Source organism: Lygodium microphyllum, chromosome 27 (assembly GCF_053477565.2).
Source record: "Lygodium microphyllum isolate KBCC chromosome 27, Lygodium_microphyllum_v1.1.10, whole genome shotgun sequence".
In the NCBI taxonomy this organism is placed as follows: domain Eukaryota; kingdom Viridiplantae; phylum Streptophyta; class Polypodiopsida; order Schizaeales; family Lygodiaceae; genus Lygodium; species Lygodium microphyllum.
The window spans coordinates 25,231,401-25,245,443 of record NC_141161.1 but is presented as its reverse complement, the minus strand read 5'-3'; positions in this window follow the sequence as shown (position 1 = coordinate 25,245,443).

The following is a 14,043-nucleotide window of genomic DNA, read 5'->3' as shown; positions in this document are numbered from 1 at the left end:
TTTCAGGAAATGAACTATTTTACTATCTCCTGTTCTTTTTAAGTATTAAGGTTTTCAAAGAAAAGTAAGTTTAACTTTTTTCCTTTAACAAAAAATGAAAATTTTTAATCTCTCATGCTCTTTTGAAATATTATATTCCTTGAATAAAACCATGTTTGACTTATTTTCTATGAAATTTTGTTTGCATTTATACAAAAGTAAGTTTTGAGAAATTATCATGTATAAAGTTCTTTTATACAATATGCATTACAAACTCTTTTTCTCTTCTAAATTGGTTTTCTAATTTCAATATTGTAAAGTCATTTTTTTCTTTTTTAAAAATTTGATCAATATTACTAATTTTTATGTTTTCTAAATTTTATTAGTAGATGGCCTAAACAGTATTCGAATATTATCGTGCCTCTCCTTATCAAATGAGACTTCAAGAAGCATTGCAAACTATTGCTACGGATGATATTATCCATAGAACTTTGGCTAGGGTAATCAAAAGATTATCCAATGATGGATTTACTAATGGAAACACTCCTTTATATGTAGAAATTTTATATTTTGGATGGATCCAATGCTACTATGTTGGACAAACAGATATTGAGTAGTTCATATCTCAGTCCCACACTAGACACATACCGAATGACTGGAGTAAATGGGAGTTTCAAGATTTATCATGTTTTGTAACTTTGCATCAGTTTCATCCAAATTCTGTTGACTGCTCTACTAATGTTAGAGCCAAACATATCACGTCCCCAGGTAATACTTACTCACCATTTTCATTAATGTTTTGCTTTATAAATTTAATATTGTTATTTCTAAAGTCTTTTTTTTTTCATTTTTAGATGTTACAGCACAATCTGGGGCGGGGCGTGTCACAGCTTCGCCCACACATGTTCCCCGTGCTAGATCCACTGTTGATAATTCATCTAAGAAGAGAAAGCTTTCTTTTCGATAGTTGATTTTCTACAGTACAACAATATTTTTGAAAACATTATATACTTTCTTTTCCATTTACTTGTTGTTATAGTTGTAATTCTTTCAGTGATATTTAAAAATCACTTTTGCTTCAGTTATCTTTTCCAATTATCCAATTATTATGGTTGAGATAATCAATGTTATTGTATTGAATTGTTAGATTTTATAATGAAGTTTAAAAATTGCAAGACTATTTGATTCATTACTAAGTGAAAGAATGTGTGAACAAATTAAAACATTTGTGCTTCACATCCCGGCGCGAAACGTCGGGATGGGAGAAAGTTGGTGCGTAGCGCCGGGTGGAGTCTAGGCGCAGAGCGCCTAGTATAGAACTATTGCCACCATTGTGGATGGATCTGTTACCTTTCAGGCTATCCTCCTCTGGGAATGTTGGATCGCAGACATGGGAAAGACCAAACTCACAGAATATATGTATTCGCTAGATCACATCAAAGAGGCCTTAGCCATAGCTTTGGGAAATTTGACCATGGAGGTTTAAGGTCCACAAGCATGGAAGCGGTGTACAGTAAGCCCTCCATAAACAGAAGATTATCAAGAGCTCAGAGTTATTCAACAATATCATCATTGTCAGCAGAGGGATGGGCCTGTTTCTCCAGAACACTGCAAGAGCATTGCCTCCCAGTGCCATAGAAACCACACTGAGAGCAGAAGGAACAGTCAGCGAAAGATTTGTAAAATGTTTTTGTGCCAGTAAGAAGCCTGAGACCAATCAGAATGTCAATGCCATAGGGCGTACTGATGCAACTATGTCCTGCTCTATCGCCTGTTAGAGGTCATTTCAGACAAGCCAAATCTGAGCTTTGTCAACAAGGTATCGGTTTCAGAGGAGCAAATAGCTGCTCTTTGCAATGCCCCCTTGCCTGGCTTCGCTTGTCTTGGTCCCTAAGGGCAGCTAGTCAAGCTCAAGTTTGCATCCTTGGATGCCCTGAACTTGAAGGTAGTTGGTCTGTACGGTGATAAGCTCATGATCACCCAAATTCTCAACAGAGAGAAATCCTTGAGCCCACAAATGCTAGACAGTATGTCAGATGATTCTTTGAAGCCTGGTTTGTATGCATGTTTGGGTGATAGCCTTTTCGTATACCTTTTCCACTAGCCCGGATGTAAGCAATGGCAGGATACATGGAAGAGACTTGACACTTTGTTCGGTGCACAGTCTAAATTTGTAACCCTTGATCATCCATTTGATCAACTAAAGCCAATTTTTTAGTGATAGTAGGCACATATAAGACATCTTCAAGCTTATTTTTTGTTCCATCTCTAGTAACCAAAGGCACACTCCCAACATGAGTTATCTTATGCAATGTGTCATTATCTCTTGTAGCCACATACTCTTCACTTTACATTTGATGCTTTCTATCAAACCATTTTACATGGTGAGTCATATGGTTTGTAGCACCTGAATCTAGAAACTAGTCACCCTCCCTAGGAGGGTGCATCATACTGCCAAGTACATGCTCCATGGTGAAGAGATGACCTCTAGGTGATGACTCACCTCTAGAACCATAGCCACCACTTATATAGTTCCCAAACTAGGTCCTTCCCCTAAACATAGCATTTTGCTTATGAACACACACTCTCTCAAAGTGACCAAATTGCCTGCAATAATGATATGCACCATCTCTCTATGGACTAGAGCATCCTCTGCCTTTAAAGTAGGATCTTCCCCTACCTCTAGGTATAAAGTCACCACGTCCAAAGGTACTACAGTCTCATGCAAAAGTGTCTCCATAGCCATAAGATGATCTGCTAGCTCTAGATGAGCTACCACGACCTTGTTGATGATAAAACACATTATCATGATTTGCATTCTTTCCAGTGCTAGATGCATTGAGGCCCAACTTAATCTCTTCTACAATAAGCAAATCAATCAACTCTTCAAAATTAGGCATAGAGCCTCCTCTCATCATAGAAATGGAAGTATCAAGGGACTTGCATGTAGGTCCAAGTTTGTTTAGAGTGACAAATACAAAATCATAATCATGAATTGGTGCATTTATTGAAGCAAGATCTTCTGCAACCTGTTTTATTTCTGCCACATAGTCACTAATGCTTCTATTTTCTCACCATGCACCATGGAATCTTTGCTTTAGTTGTATCTTCTGGGCCTTTGTGCAAGTGCCATATATCTTCTCAGTGATTTCCCAAGCATCTTTGCAAGTATTTTTCTTTTTAATGTGCGAAATCGATGTCTTTAAGATATATATAGATATCCAATGCAAGGCTTTCTTGTTTTTGCCTATCCAATCCTTATATGTCTTTTTCTATTCTTTAGTGGGCTCATTGGGTAGCTTTAGGTATGCATCTTTACATGTAATGAGGTCCCAAAGACCTCTCCCCACCATCAAGAAATTCTCCATAAGGTAGGACCATATATTCTAGTTCTCCTTTGTCAAATTGTCACCGTTAATTTATATAATTTGTGTGGTCTGACATTGTGATGGCTACAAACTTAGTGAAACTAGTAGCATATATAATGCGATATCTAAGTGAGTGAACAAGACCAAGGTCAAAACTGAGACAAAAAAACATTCAAAATACCTAAGAAAATGCATGTAAGTTGAGTTCCATTGTAATGGTTACAATACATATGTCCAACTGCTGTTAGATATATCCATACATCATGCCCATATGTCAAACATTGGCTATCCAGAAACAAGAAATAGTGAAAATGGGGCTCAAACACTATCCATATGATCCAAAAGCATCAAAATATGGGTCTAAAATTAACCAAATTTCTTGGCATTTTTATGTAGTTTTTTCATAAGTCATGGGCAAGCTCAACCCGCTATCAGAGCATTTGGAGTTGAAAGTCTACCATGAGGGTAAGAGATAGTAGGGTGAAGGGAGATTCAGGGAGAGGAGTAGACAGAAGAGAGGGGGTTTAAAGAAATAGAAGATGTAGAAGAATAGTCATAGAGGTGAAGCCTGTAAATTTATTTTTGCATCCTAAGAAGATAAATCTATTGTAGATCAAAAACATCCATAAAACAATAGCTTCCTCTTGGTGCTAAGACCACCAATTTGATGCTTCCGTTGGCTCTGAAAGGGGGGTAAAATATCAAGACACTTGGTCAAAATTCTCCCAAATCATCCTTCTTCTTTTCCCAGTTCGGAGTGCTGTTTGCTACCTGTAAACTACGATCGTGCATTGTGCGATTTTGCCAATCCTTCTTTTTGCATAAAATCCCCCAAAAATGGTTGAAAGCCACTTGCTTTTTTTTCTACATGTTTCCTATTCTAGAAATTGTCTACAACTTTTGGATATTTACAAGAAATAATATCAAAAATATCAAAAATAGATTAAACTTGTCCAAAAATATAGTATTTTTGAACCATCCACACTACAGACACTGACACTAATGTACTAATATGGCATTGACTCTCTAGATCAATAAAAAAGCCGAATGTCGATGCACTCTAGAGTTTTTCACACTGTGTTCGCATAGCGGCATGACATCCACCCCCTCTTAACCTACACATCCTCCGGCATGTGCCAAAGTCTTATGGATCTACAGTGTCAGAAGAAGTATCCTCTACCATGTCAATGTCTTCATCTTCTACCTCTTCTTCTTCTATATTCTCATGTTCATGCTCAGTATCCAACTCCTTCAACTCATATGCTAAAGACTCCCTACGTTTAAAGAGCTTGATACATTTTCCAGCCACTAGAATCCTTAGAGCTGTCCCATCCATCTCATTTAATGAATAGGTAGCATTATAAAAAACAAACCTTATCACATATGGACCAAACCACCGCTTTGCCATCTTCTGACTAGCACTATGCTGATTTTCCAAGGAGCACCCATTCCCCTTCTTATATAGCTCCTAGTCGAAGTCTATGTCGCTTGTCAAACCTTTTCTTGTTCTTGATCTTTGTAGTCTTCAGCTTTTTCATGGCTGACTCAATGTCTTCAAGCCTTCTTTCTAACTATCTAATGTATAGGACTAGCAACTCTTCTCTATTCAAACCCTCTTCCCATGGTAGAACACTCCAAGTAGCAATATTTTCCTCAATAGACATGATTGGTTGTTGTCCATACATTAATTCAGCAGGCATATACCTTGTAACTACACTATGAGTGGTCCTATCAGCCCATAAAGCAAAGGGTAACATTCTTGGCCACTCTTTCATCTTGCCCTTGCATGACTTTGCTAATGCCTTAATGATAGGATGATGACCTCTTTCACTTTTTCCATTTGCTTCATCGCATCCAATTCTCCTCTATCTGCAACCACTTTACCAATACAACCATACGTGCAAAAGACTTCTTCCAATAAGAACTTGTAAACTGCTTGAGTAGTCTTTGTACGAAGAGCTCGACCTTTCACTTGATTTGTCAAGTCTTGTCATGCAAGCACAAGATATCTCATATTCCATAAACTTGTAGGCATGGTAGCCAAATCAACTACCCATTTGTAATGCATAGACAATGGATAGGTTGGTTGCAACCCATCTCTATGCTTTACCATGGAATACATTTGACAGTCTCACTGCATGATTCCACATAATGCTCCACATCTTTATACATGTTTTGCCACCAATACTATTCTTTGATATTGGAAAATGTGCCCCAAACTCCTCTATGTCCAGCCCATAAACTTTCATGAAACTCCTGCATCACTTGTTGTTGAGAAGCCCTATCTCCCAATACATGTACTAGAGCTCCTCTCTTTTTCTTTGCATGCTTCCATAAATATACATCTTTCAAGAGAAGCCCATAAGATTTTCTTTTAATCCTTTTGAATTTAGCTTCAGACCACTCAGCCTTCTTTGTCTCATGAGGCTGAGATATTGGAATATTTTTAGCCAATCATCCTCATACAACTCTTCCAAAAATTGTGTTCTCACTAAATCATAACATTGATGATGCTTTCTCTCTATTGCCCATCTCTTTACCATAGCTGTAAGTTCTTTTCTTATTTTTGAAATCCTTGTTGCAACAGTTGTACATGTAGTAACAACAACTACATACTCATTCCCTGCTGTCATAAAGTCGTTTCCAACACCTATCACATCGTCCTCATCATCTTCCATTAGCTCCTCTTAATCTTCAAACCTTTCTCGTGAAAGCATTTCATCCATGGGGTTTTCTCTACTTGAAATGTGTTGAAAATTAGGGTTAAGTAACTTTATATATACAATTCACCGTAACATGGCAATATCAAGAGTTGAGCAATTTACTATCATGCCCGATAGAGGTAGATAATCAGTCTCTACCATTACATGAGCTCCCATAAAATACTCCCTATCACACTTAAGAGCTTTCACTACACCCCAAAGCTCTCTTTTGACTTGAGAATACCGTTGTTGCTGTTCATTGAGGACCTTTGCTCCAAACCGAATGGCGTACCTATTTCCATCAGCATCATCCTGACCCACTGCCCAACCAATGCCAATTGGGCTTGTATCCATGGTGAGAACAATAGGCTACCCATTCTCATAATTTTCTCTCTTTAGTGTTGGGGCTGAAATCAATAAGCTCTTTAACTTTTGAACTGCCTTCGTATGCTGTTTACCCACCAAATATAAACTTTCAGCCACATGAGCAAAATGCAGAATCCATATCAAGTAAAAGACACATGCACCCAAAAATCTTATTACGGTGAGGGATTTATTCTATATGCTCCACACATGTGCCCAACAACTAATACTTCCTCCACTCCAAAAACTGACTTTTCTCCTAATAGAGTCAAAAATTCGCACATCATCAAGAAAGGGTAAGGTCAACTGAGGAATATACTCCCTCAAAAGTTTATGCATAGCATTCATCATATGAGCCACTGAATTGGTTGCTCCCTATGGAATCGTACACATCCTAACCAATCCAAGTGGTGTCTTCATGGTAGTGATATCCCAGATTTCCAATGCAAGCTGGAATTGATCATATCATGAATATAAATCACCCATATTATTATTGGTTATAAATCTTGTATAAACCTCAAAGCACCATTCTTCTTTGGAACAGTAAACCACCGATTCGAATATGGAGCTGAAGAAGGCTCCAAAATCTGCATTTTGATCTTCTCGTTCAAAACCTCCAGCAGCTTAGGCAAAAATGCTTGAGGCACTGGAATAGGCTTTAAATTCCATGGCACATGAGGTAATATAAAGATCACTATAGGTGCAACTATGGTGGGGATCAACACATCCAATTTCATTTGGCTGAAACGCAAAGGCATTCCCATGCCTTGCCAACATCTACAGGAAACAAGCTCTTTTTGCAGGCAAAAGGAAGCTTGTATCACCAATTTTCAGCTCTTGTAAAGTTTCAGCTATAAATTTATGTCCTGCTCCATGTGGATCCCGTAAACTAGGTTGTTGAGTCACTTTTTCAGCCAACCCATCACTTGTAGGCGGTAAAGACAAAGCCACATGCTTAACCTTCTTTGCAACTGTTTTGTACTTTGTATCCACCCTTGCTTGAGCCCTATTTTCTAGCCCATAACATTCATGCTTAGCAAACTCTTGAATGACTTCATACATATCTAAAGTGTCAACATAAATAACCTCTTTTTCTACCCTATTTTTAGCATTAATTGCTATATAAATTTTAGACATTGTATCAACATCAACTAACCCTGAAAATAGTCCTGAAATACCTTCATTTGCAGCCATCAAACCATATGTCTTCAACTCTTTTTCAACCCATCCTACATATTTCTTTTCAACCCTACATCTAGGTGAAATATTCTTAAAGCTGCCAAGAGGTGGCTCGAAATGCCCTTTGAAAAGTAGTCTATACTTATCTTATTGAGCTGGGTTTGGTATGTGTCAATGTTGTGCAAGTATGAAGCTATATAAGTGTATTAGATGTCATGTAATCCAAATATGTATTTAAAACCTTGATTCAAAAAGTCTTTGAGGTGGATTTTAAATCAAAGTCTTTATTTCAAAGTGATGGAATGATAACATTGAGTGGGTTCCTAAGGTGAGTTTGGAATGTTTGCCAAGGTTTTTTAACACCTTGAGTGTGTTGTCTTGGTGTAAAATTATTATGTAGCCTATATGTGGATTACCTTAGCTAAGACAGACTAAGTTAGGTGATGATTGTAGCCTATATGCGGATCATCTTAGCTAAGATAGACTCGATCAAGATGATGATTACTTCATTTAAAGTGATTGAATTCTAGTTAAGATGATTGGTTAATACTACTTTTAGTGATTGAAATGGTCTAGGTTATGAGATGAATTTGTCAAGGTAAAGGCCAATAGTCAAAGGGTGAGGAATCACCGTTGTGCTAGTACAAAATGTACAGTCATATATAAGTGAAGATAATGACGAACAAGGGTAATTGAGTATCCACAAAACTTCTTGAGTTCTTCCTCCCTCTCTTTTAGCCTTTTTCACTCTCATTGAATTAGCTCTGCATTCCACCATCATTTCCTCTCAAGTGGTACAAGAGCTGCATTCATTGGAGCTCATCATTGGAGCACATAGCATGAGACATCAAGCTTCATTATGAGCTAGAGGATTTGAGCTTCATTGTGATATTGGTGCTTGCTATTTGGATTGGAAAGATGTGTAATTTCTTATTATCAAGCTCTCTCTTTAAGTCAAATAGGTGCTTTCATTCAAGGAGCCATTGAAGCTCAACTGGGGGAGGCTTTCAATCATAGCCCAATTTTGAAGCATTTGGATAGCCAATTTAAGGTAGCTTAGTTAGTTTTAGATTTCTCATCAAAGAGATTCAAGCAATGTATTTGATGTATGCAAGCATGTGGGCTACAACACAAGGGAAGCTTATTATTCTACAAGCAAGGATCATACTCATTATTTTGAAGTTAGGATCTACTTGTGTCTATTAAAACAAAGACGAAGAAAGAGACAAAAATAACGTTTTGCCAAGATTGTGATATCCACGGGCTCTATTATTCATTTGAGTGCTAGAGGAGGCTATTCTAGATAAAATGACTTGTTTTGATGTGTTTTTAGGGGTTGGGCTGTTTATGAAAATTCTCTCATATTTTTTATCTTTTGGGAGCTATAGAGCATTAATTTTAATTTTAAGAACTCCTCTATAACCTTTGGATTTAGGCTAACCAAGCTAGAATCACTAAGGAATAACTTTCACACCATATGACAAATATATGAGTCTTTTGGAGGCTATTTTGCTATCTTGCTTGAAAAAAATAGCCAAAAAACTATAAGAAAAGCTTTTTCTATCATTTATACATTGCAATGTTTGTAGCTTTATTTTCTCTTCTTGATTGTGAAATTAATACTAGATTGGCTGCTATTGGTTTGCACATATTGTAGTGATTATGGCTTCATCGTCCACTTTAGAAGATGCATTGTTTAATATTGAGAAGCTAGATGTGACAAAATTCTTTATAATATATTCGTGCACAAAAGCAACATGTTAAACCTATTAAATGCAAAGAGAAAAGGCATAAAGGTATGGAAATAGATTCATGTGATGAGTTGGATGAGCTTGCATGCTCTATTGTTATGTTGATGCTCTTTAAATCAACTTACATCAATATAAAGGTACTAAAGCTGGTGCACATAGAATCTAGAAGAAGTTATGTAACCTCTATGAGAAGTAGAGTGTTGTGTCACAAGTCTATATTTGGATAAACACATTGACCCTTGTATGGAGAAGGGGACTCCTATATCAATCATTTGGATGAGTTTAGCACTATCTTTGGTCAATTTGAGCACAAAATATTGCATTTGAGGACTTGATGAAGGCTATATTTTTGCTTGTCACTTTGCCTAAAAGTTGGTATACTTTTAGAAATGCAATGAGTACTCAACACCTATTAGTTGATTGAGTAGTGCTAATGTGGAAAGTAGCTTGCTTATGAAAGAGGTAAACAAGAATAATGTAGGTTCTATGAACTCTAAGGCACTTATAGTTAGAGGGAGGTCAAATGCAAGGGAGAAATCATGTGATAGGGGGAGCTCAAGAAGTAAATCTTGCTGAAGGAAATATGTGGAATGATTTTGTTGCAACAAAAAGGGTCACATCAAGAAGGACTATTTCACTTGGAAAAGCAATAATAAAGGAAAGAAAAATAGTCATGAAAATGGTAAGAAAGAGGACAAACAAAAGGCAAAGATTAAAGAGGTCAATAGCATAAGCAGTGATGATGGTGATGTATTGTATTTCTACACTTAGCATTACATTCTTACTTGCTACTAATGAGATAGTATGCATCAAGATTGGATTCTTGATTTGGGATCTTCATTTCATGTCAGTCCTCATAGAAATTTGTTTGCTACATATGATGCTAGAAGGAAAGGATGTGCCCATTTAGGAAATAGCTTTGCTTTCAGCATTGTTGAAGTGGAAGATGTGCACTTGTCACTAGCTAATGGTTTGTTTTTTGCACTTAACAATATACGTCATGTGCTAGACTTGAAGAAAATTTTGATAAGACCCTTGTAGTTGCTAGAGGGCTAAATTTTAGCACTTTATAGTCTTTATGTGTATCTAGTGTGAAAGATCACATTGTAGGTGTCATTTATATAAGTTTGGCACCATCAATTAGGACATGTGTCAATCATTGAAATGAAAGGTCTTTTTCATTTGTAGTACCTTCCGTCTTTCAACTTTTATGATCTTGAAATTTGTGAGCATTGTACATATTGCAAAAAAAAAAAGATTCTTCGAGCTAGGAAATTCAAACCTTTGGTATTGGAACATAATAGTAATGTATGTGTGGTAACTTCCAATTCCACCAAGTTAGAGGCAGGTTCTTGGGTCTTCTATTGGTTCTCAGTGTGGTGTTGGCTTTCACAAGAGATGGATTGGGACAATCTTTTGTTGTGTGGCTTTCAACTGAATTGGACAAATAGTCCTTCAAATTTTCTCCTCCTATAGTAGTTGCAATAGGGTTTTGCGAAGTCCATGTAATCACTACATAGACTAGTTTGGTTGGTCTAGAGGGTTCTTTGTTTTGATTCAGATTCAGAGCTCTTGTTGAGACTAGTGGTTATTAGTTCTAGTTGGTAGGGTTCCACTATTGTTGTTGAGTTGCCATTGGGGAAACTATTTGAGGCCAAACCATCATTTGAGGTACTATTTTCTACACGGTCATTGTGGATTCGGTGCATTGTACTACAATACTATTTGCATATGAGGATAGGGGTAGGAAACAATCCCTGGGACTGCATTTGGTGGGTATACCATTCTTGGCATGGAGGGAGGTAAGACTCCTCTTCCTGAGGTCATTGACAACCTTGCTTCAACTTCATCATATAGTATTGTACCTTCCACTGCAGCTTGTAGGTTAACTAGTCTTCTCAATTCCACAAACTTAAGAACTTATGGTTGTAGGCCTCTAAGAAAAATCCATTTTTTAATGCCTTTATCTAAATGATGGTTGGTCCATCTCTTTAGTATGAAAAAACCATTCACATTAGAGGACAACTTAAGTTCATGGACTCCTCTAGCATCCGCTCTTCAAAACCTTTATGCTTGAATTTAGTGAGGAAGGCCAACTTCAGGTCATCCCATGTGCCAAAAGTTCCCGCTGCTTGTCTCTCATACCACTGAAACACCGCACATTTGAAAGTGGCAGGCAATATCACTAACCAATGCTTTGAGGTTATGGTATTGTTTGCTACACACGCTACCATGAACTCAACTACATGAAGATTAAGGTCTTCATTGTACTCTCCCTTAAAGATAGGCAACGTGACTATATTTGATGGCGTGTCCATCAATATTCCCAAGACGGATATAACTAAGAAGCAAACCTTGAGTCACCATGGGGAATTTTGTAAAGAGTGCCACAAGGGCACCAAAGAAGGCTTATGTTGCTAGCTTGTTCTCAGATTTGATTTTTGCTTTCTCTCTTCTCATGTATCTTTGTACTTGTTCTACTGCTTGCCTCTTGATTGTGTCATTCATCATGGAGTTAGCTCCACCCAGTTTGTATGTACTCAATAGAACAAAATCAGAAGGGCTTCATTCTCTTGAGGACTCTCTTACCAATATTTCTTCTACTTTCTTCTTTTCAATGTCCCTGAATTCAACTTTTATTCCACTATAGAGGGGAAGATATTCAGTTCTAAAGGTATCAAAACTCATTCTTCTAAGGATTGCCATAGTGATATTGTCTTGATAATACCAACTTTGGATTGTGAAGAACACTCTGTCTACTAGCTTCCAATAGGTTGCCAACTGGACAAGCAGAAGGTTGTCAATGCACCAAGCTTCCCACGTATCTTGCTATTGAGCATCCATGAATAGATTCCAACTCTTTTTCTTCTTATTCTTGTGAACTTCAACTGACCACGACTCTTGAAGCTTCGTCACAATCTCCCACTTGATGATATTTGGAAATTCTTCAATGAAGGCCAAATCCCCCATGGATGGTCATTCTCTATATTTCTGCTTCTCTTTTCAGTTTTGTGGAAAACAATTGGCTATTGTGATACAACTTTCTATAGCTTCATAAAATAGTGAGATCAGTCTATCACATGGAGCCTGCATCAAAATACTGACATACTTCTGCCATTGAGGGATGCACTTCTTGTAAAAAGTAGTTTTGGCAATGAAGATCTCAAATTCTTCATTAGTATAGTAGGGATTCTCCAATCTTCCATTGCTTTTCTTCCTCTTTAACAATGCTACTTCTTCCATTTTTAGCCTCTATTGATGCTTATTGATGGCAATTCTCCCTAGTTGTTGTGCACAAAAAACATGGAGCTCCAAGAGAAACACCAAGAAAACAGGAAATATACTACTCCAAGAAAACAATATTGTATCATCAAAAAGCATGTTCTTCATATTTTAATCAATTACAAGAAGAAAAACAACACCAATCTTCTGAAATCTTCACAGAGCATCATATAGCAATTTTCCCATAAATTTATCACAACAGATTCTTCATATTCTTCATGGAAACCATCAAAAGAACAAGAGAATACAAAATAATGCTCCACTTTGAATGGAATTTTATCATATAAATTTCATCTTCAATGTCTTCATAGCCTTCATAGTCTCCCTCATGTACATACAATGTTTGTCATAGAAAATTGGCTATCTCTCACACTCTATCCCTCTCACATATGATCTCTCACAAGAGTACATTGGAATAATGAAGAATAACACTCAATACTCCCTCTTTGGTTGTGGATATCCCTCCCAAGAGGTATGTTTGATATGAAGGATCACTAGAGCCACTATAATGTCCTTTCGTAGCTCAACAGTGTCACTATCACTTGAGTTTTCACTTGAGTCTTCAGCAACTACTTCTTTCACATCTTTGAACTATTTTAAACTTGTATTAATCTCTTCCCAAGACTCGAAAACTTTCCCAAGCTACACATTCATCCCACAAAACACTTACAAAGTCATATAGAGAACAAAGATAGAGACTCTACAAAAGCTCAACAGAAGGTCTATAGTGCCATACAAAAGGTCATCAAAACGTATTTAGGTCAACTAAAACCATTCAAATCCATCAAGAATCATTTCAATAAACTTCAAAGTACCCTTAAACTCCATCAATCATCATTTCAATCTCTCATACAAGAAGAAATAAGAACAAAATAGAAGCTAAACAGAACCAATAGAACCTATCAAGCACTCATCAGAACCTTTCAACACATCATATCTCCACTAAAAAACATCATGAGATTCTCAAACCTATTCAACCTTATCCAAAACTCTCTCAAAAACTTCCAAACCAATCAATTATAATTCAAATCATACAAAAATCCAACAAAAAATAGCCAAAAACATAGCCATATCAATCCTCAATAGCTATGGACCGGAACACTCAAGTGGGTCCCCAAACATGGACCACGGCCTCACAAACACCAATCATTGGGAACTCATAGTTTCCATGCCTCATACTCTAGACCTAAATAGAGGAGTTGGCACTTCTATAGTTCACATGTGACTAGGCCATATTGGGTTCCAAAAGCCCTATTGTGAGCCCAAGGCTACTATGAAGATAACACCTTGGTGTGGCTACCTAGGCTCCCAAGTGGGGTATATGATCCTCAATCTCATACTCCAAAAACTAAGGCTAAAAAACATAAATCAAAATAGGGGGGGAGAAAAACCATGAGGAAGGATATGCAATCTATGAGT